The sequence below is a fragment of the Nicotiana tabacum genome, chromosome 9 (genome assembly GCF_000715075.1).
Source record: "Nicotiana tabacum cultivar K326 chromosome 9, ASM71507v2, whole genome shotgun sequence".
Classification (NCBI taxonomy): Eukaryota; Viridiplantae; Streptophyta; class Magnoliopsida; order Solanales; family Solanaceae; genus Nicotiana; species Nicotiana tabacum.
This window is the reverse complement of record NC_134088.1, coordinates 21368566-21374871: the sequence shown is the minus strand read 5'-3', so window position 1 is coordinate 21374871 and position 6306 is coordinate 21368566. Positions and strand designations below refer to the sequence as shown.

General features: G+C 35.1%; 1 long non-coding RNA gene across 1 annotated transcript; it reads right to left on the bottom strand.

Annotated features, from left to right (window-relative positions):
• Positions 1-3433: 3433 nt before the first annotated feature.
• On the bottom strand, positions 3434-4157 carry LOC107785115 (uncharacterized). The gene is made up of 2 exons (XR_012695133.1): positions 4081-4157; positions 3434-3756 (listed from the first exon to the last, which is right to left on the bottom strand). It is a non-coding gene; the product is annotated as an uncharacterized LOC107785115 (long non-coding RNA).
• Between the last annotated feature and the right edge of the window lie 2149 nt (positions 4158-6306).

Genomic DNA, 6306 nt, shown 5'->3' with positions numbered 1-6306 from the left:
GGAGGGAAAAGGAGCGAAGAGTCGCATAGGCGCACTTACAAGGTCAGAGTTGTACATGCTACATGATAGAAGGTAGCAACAGTCCGACCACAAGTCGTGGTATGAGAAAGAGGTCTAAAGGGGGGAATGCCCTGGCCTTTGGGATTATTCACAGAACAATTGCTTAGATAGTAAGGAGAGTATTAAACTATTCGCAAGAGCTATGGGTTATGAGAATGATAAGTGCATCAGTCAACATTTGAGGACGAATGTTCCAAAGGAGGGAATAATATTACACCCCATATTTTCGTATGTAAAAGTACGCCATAAGTAAATTGATATAAGCTCGAAAATGAGATGTCACATCCCGCATTTTTGTATGTTAATGTTTCGTCGTAAGCTAATCGACGTAAGTTCGGGAATGAGATTATTTGGAGATTATAAGCATTATGTTATTTCAAGAAAGTGACGAGTAAATTCATGAAGGTGAGAGGGTAAGCAAATCGAAGAATTTGATATTTTGGAATAAAATACGACCCGAGCTAAAATACCCGGTATTTATGGACTAGTACCATACAAGGTACCACATGGCCATAATAGTAAGGTGTACAAAGTGTGTTAAAAGTGAGTAGTATTTTAAGTAATTTGAGATAATTTCTAATTATATGGGTAATTGGTTAAATATTGGATTGTGGGAGATTATTAAGTTAACCAAGAGATTAGTGGTTAATTAATGATGATTTTGGATAAAGTTTGAACCCCATTAACGTGGCAGCACCCCTTTAACCTTTAATGACTCATAAAGAAGATTGGGAGGTGGCATATTTAAATGATTTATGTGACACCAAAGCCTTTGAAATGTGGGCCTACCTAAGAGTTAAAGATAACTTCCTAATTCAAGTCACTTTCTAGTCTCTTAAGAGACTTTCAGCCAAGCACATAGAAAGGTTACAATTCTAATCACTTTCTAATCCAAGGAACATAGCAACGTTAATTCACTTTCCAAATAGCAACGTTGTTGCTAAGGTCTTAAGGAAAGGTTTCGGCCAAGATTTTCTTTGCATAGTAACGTGATTGCTTCAAGATTTTTATACGACTTGTTGCGTATTTTGTCGCAATTAACGGGTGTTAGAGGATTGTCAAGAGAATCAACTCAGGTATGTTAAGGCTATCCCTTCTTTCCTTTTGGCATGATCTATACGACACGAACAAAACGAGCAAATGCACAATTTCCATAAATGACTCTATTCATAGAATATTAGGGGTGTCTTTATTCTTGATTCCCCCTGTGAATTATTATTAAATCTTTTATTCATGGGTCTTAGAAAAATATATATTTGATAAAATTTATCCGACAGGCATATTATTTTTATGACATTCCGAGAAAATCTCATTAACGTATTTCTTATGCATTTCATGCATTTATACATGTATATTGACTCATGACCAGATGGCGTTATATACGCGTATATTATATGTATATGGGATATGAAAAAAGGTTATGGCTTTATATACGCACCACCACCTAATCAGCTGGTATACGATGATGAATTGCCCACAGTGGCCGAGATGATATGATGGGATGCCCTCAGAGGCTTGATGGTGTTACGAACTCATATACCTAAGCATGATATGATATTATACGCATATGCATGACATTGTAAATATTAATGTTTCACCGAACTATTTAGACTTACATGTCGAATCTTTTACTCCATGTTTCTCTTATGTCTATTATTTACTGATTTTTATTCCTTACATACTCGGTATATTATTTGTACTGACATCCCTTTTGCCTGGGGACGTTGTGTTTCATGCATGCAGGTCCTGATAGACAGGTTGATAGTCCTCCAAGTAGGCTATCAGTTCAGCGGAAGGTGTTGGTGCGCTCCATTTTCTCCGGAGTTGCTTATGTGGTCAGTATGATTAGGACATATACTGATTAGTATGACGGGGCCATGTCCCGACCTTTATGACAATTATGTACTCTTAGACATATGTCGTGTACGTGAAGGATTGTACGGCCTTATCGGCCTATGTTTTGAGTTTATAAATGATCATGTTGGCATATTAGACCCGTATGCCACGTGTATATGATGATGTAATAAGAAAGATATGTTACGTTTGTACTCGGTTGAGTAAGGTACCGGGTGCCCGTCGCGGCCCATCAATTTGGGTCGTGAGAAGAACTCACATGAGCCCCCCTCAAGCTCCAATCCTAACATGCACACAAGTGTAACAACATCATAAAAACTCGCTCACTAACTCAAATCATCAAAATAACATCAAATATCAAGAATCAATCATTAAAACGAAAAATTCCAACTTAAAGTCAACTTTTGCCAATTTTTATATAATGCGCCGAAATACGCTCGAATCACCTGGGACCCTAACCGAATATGCGTAAAAGTCCAAAAATATCATATGAACTTATCGAAATCGTCAAAACATCGATCCGGGGTCGTTTACTTAAAATGTTGATCATGGTCAACTCTAGCCTCATTTAAGTTAAAAATCACTTTTTCTTTAAAATTTCACGTGTAAACTTTCCGGAAAATGATACATGTCACGCATGTAAGTCATAAATCATCAAAATAAGCTCCACGAGATCTCGAAACACAAGAAAGGAGCTTGTACTCAAAACGACCTATTGGATCGTCACAAAAAGCTTCTCATTAAGGGTAAAAGAGATAAATTGAAGAAAACTTTAAATATAGATATATGTCATTCTTTTTTAAATGGATTAATTAGAAAAATATGTCACATAAATTGAAACAGATGGAGTACTACTCTAGGCATCTACAAGAATCCAAATTAATTAAATTGGTCGCAAATCTCATCATCGAGCAAAATATATACTCCCTCCGTTTCAATTTATGTGAACATATTTCCTTTTTAGTCCGTACCAATGCTATTTTCAGCATTTTACACCACAAGTTCAAAAGTCTTCTCTCTTTTCTTAAATTCCGTGCTCAGTCAAATGGTTTCACATAAATTGAAACGGAGGGAGTATTTAGTAAAATAAATAACCACACTATCACTGATCCACCATAGGATCCAAATTATGTTGAATGTTAAACCTCATTTTTGAGAATCAAAAGCATATTATAGGATCTAGTACTCGCAAATGGAGAGTATAATTACTTACTGGATTCAACCTATCAACTCAGCGTTTTCGACATGGAATATATATGTATAAGGTAAGAACGTAAATATTAAACTCGTAAAATTAAAATTCTAAATCCAAAGAGTCTATATGCACTTGACAAGATAGAGTTAAAAGGAACGCAAAGGGTCTATATGCAATAGATTTTAATTTTTTTTTTCCTTTATATATGTTTACACTGGACCAAATGGATCTGACTCTTATAACTAGATCTTACCTGGCTCCAGTTGTAAAATATACGAATTAGAATAACTTGGACTTGAAAATAAAATCCAGCGAGCATATATATTTATTTGAAAAGAAACCACTAAATTTTATTAAATTAAAACATACATTAGAATAAATCCATCAGAAAATATATTTGTAATGAATCATTTGAATTTCCATCTTTCATATTTTTCTTTTTATGTAGAAATTAAGCTAAGCACATTTGCAGTGACAAACATGCTTATTTCCCTCTAATTTGCAAGCTCCTCCGAGCTCACAGTCACTGACACAGAACGTCCAACATTTGCCATCATTTTCTGGACTATCATCTACACCAGGTACACATGAACCAAGTTCTGGGTGATCCATGCAACACTTTGCTGCATCAGCTATATTCTTGCAACCTACAAAACAACAACAATATATTATATATGTAAATAGACACATATGTATTTTTACTAACTAATGTTTAAAATGTCTTAAAAAGTCTTATTATTTGAATGATCTTGTGCTTGAATAATATAAAACATCTCTCAGCCCTTTGAATAAAGAAATTTTTGCTCTAAATGAATATCAATTCCTGCGTTTTAGTATCAATTGAATTACAAAAAATTGAGAGCAGCACAAGTAAGCACATTTTTTGTGCAAACAAAAGATCTATTACATAAAACAATTAAAAATAAAATATCAAATAACATTGAGATATTAAAAGGTACGAACAAGAGTACCTATAGAAAGTATAAGGAGTGTGAAAAGAAGAACTGAAACACTCTTGATAGCCATGTTTATAGAACAATTAATTTTCAGAGTTGGGTCTATCAATTCTACTGAGAGCATCCTATTAATTTATAATGCTAAAAATGACCAGAGGTCTTTAAATTCTATATTACATGCATCCATATTAGATTAGTATCATAATTAACTAGCTTATAGAAAAGAAAGTATTGCTGATTTACTTCCCATCTTACGGAAAAAGATAAGGTAAGGGACTAGAATTTTTAGTGAAATGCAAGGAATAATATACTATCTCATAATATCATTAAGATCATCGAGCTGTGTATAACAATTTTCCCAAAATCCAAACTTCCAACACATTCCTTGTAAGATATAACTCGATGTTAGGGAGTTGAGCTCACTCTGATGTCTAATCATTAATGTTTATGAGAGAGATCACTGAATTAGCTAATTAAAAGTATCTACTAATGTCACGATCCTAATTTCTAACCGATCGGGATCATAATAGTGCCTAACACCGCTTGCTAGACAAGCCACGGCAAAAAATAACGAAATAATAGCAACAATTGACTAATCAACAAGATAATAAGAAAAGTAAAAGAAACTCGAAAGTGAACAAGATAAGTCTAAAACCCTTACTAGCGTTCAACCCTCCCAAGATGTGGAGTCACAAGTACATGAGCTTCTTTAGTTTTCTATATATACTGTTCTAAAAGAAATACAACACTATTTGAGAAAAATGGAAACAATACCATAGAAATAAGAAAATGACTCCAGGCCTGTTGTCACGACCCTAAATCCCAACTTGTCGTGATGGCGCCCAACACACTTGCTAGGCAAGCCAAAAATTCACATAACAACTAAACATTTGGATAAAATATGGTTTAATAAACTCAAGGGTGGAAATAACATAAATATCTAATAAAAGAAACTGAAACACTACTACAACCATCTCAAAACCTTGTGTCAACGAGTACATGAGTACTACTAAGTTTCAGCATAAACCTAAACTCTAGTACAATTGTCTGAGTAATAGAACAGTACTTAAAAAAATAATAGGAAAGAGTTTCAAGGTATGCGGACGTCATATCAGCTACCTCGAAATCTCCAAGCAGATCCTAGCACAGATCTAGCAGTCATCACGTCTCGATGTACCTGGATCTGCACATGAAATGCAGAGTGGAGTATGAGTACAACAAATCTCATATACTCAGTGAGTAAAAGAACTAACCTTGGGCTAAAATCAGTGACAAGCTCAGAAGATGGCAGTCTGAATAAAATAAAATGACAATACAGATATAATAATGGCAGTAACAATAAACAACTCACATTAATTTTCAAAATCAGCTCGTTCAGGTTACAGGAAATTAGACATACTTTCAGGTTCAACAATTAAAGCCCAACACTGATACGAATATGTCAAGTACAGCCACCATGAGGAATGGTACATCTCTATGCCTACATGTCAATATATATGTAACATGTATGATTTCACGGTGGTATTCTCAAGTACTCACACAACTCAATCTGTCTGCCAAATGCTCACACAAACCACACACACAATCACTCAGCACTGTACGGGTGCCTGACATCAATGCCCCTCACCAAAGCTCGTGTATATAATATAAATTGTGTCTGCGCTCACTCCTGATATGTCACACTCTGGAGGGGCGGATCCTGCTCAAGCGCTAATATAAAGCCTATAAGGCATGTTGTGGTATGCAACTTGATCCACAATAATAAATAAGCTAATAATGCCTGCTGCGGTGTTCAGCCCAATCTACAATAACACTCACAACCAGGCTTTCAGGCCCACCTCAGTCATTAATCTCCCAAGTCTTAAGGGCTCACAAATTTCATATCGTTCAACCTAAACGATAATAACATGTGATACAACGATGCATAATAACAGAGACTGAGATATGATATACAAATTAACAATCATGACTGAGTATATAATTATAGTTAAAGCGGATAACTCAAAACAACATAAATAACCTCATTAGGTCTTAATCGAATAAGCACATAGCCTAAACATGATTTCTAGCATGAATCACAACTCAATTACTCTAACAAGTAGGAATTACACAGATAGAACAAGACTTCATAGCAACTCAGTACAATAATCAACCCGCATCATGTTTACCACAGTGCACACCTACACGCCCGTCACCTAGCTTGTGTGTCATCCCAACACAATACAAATAACACTTTTTCCG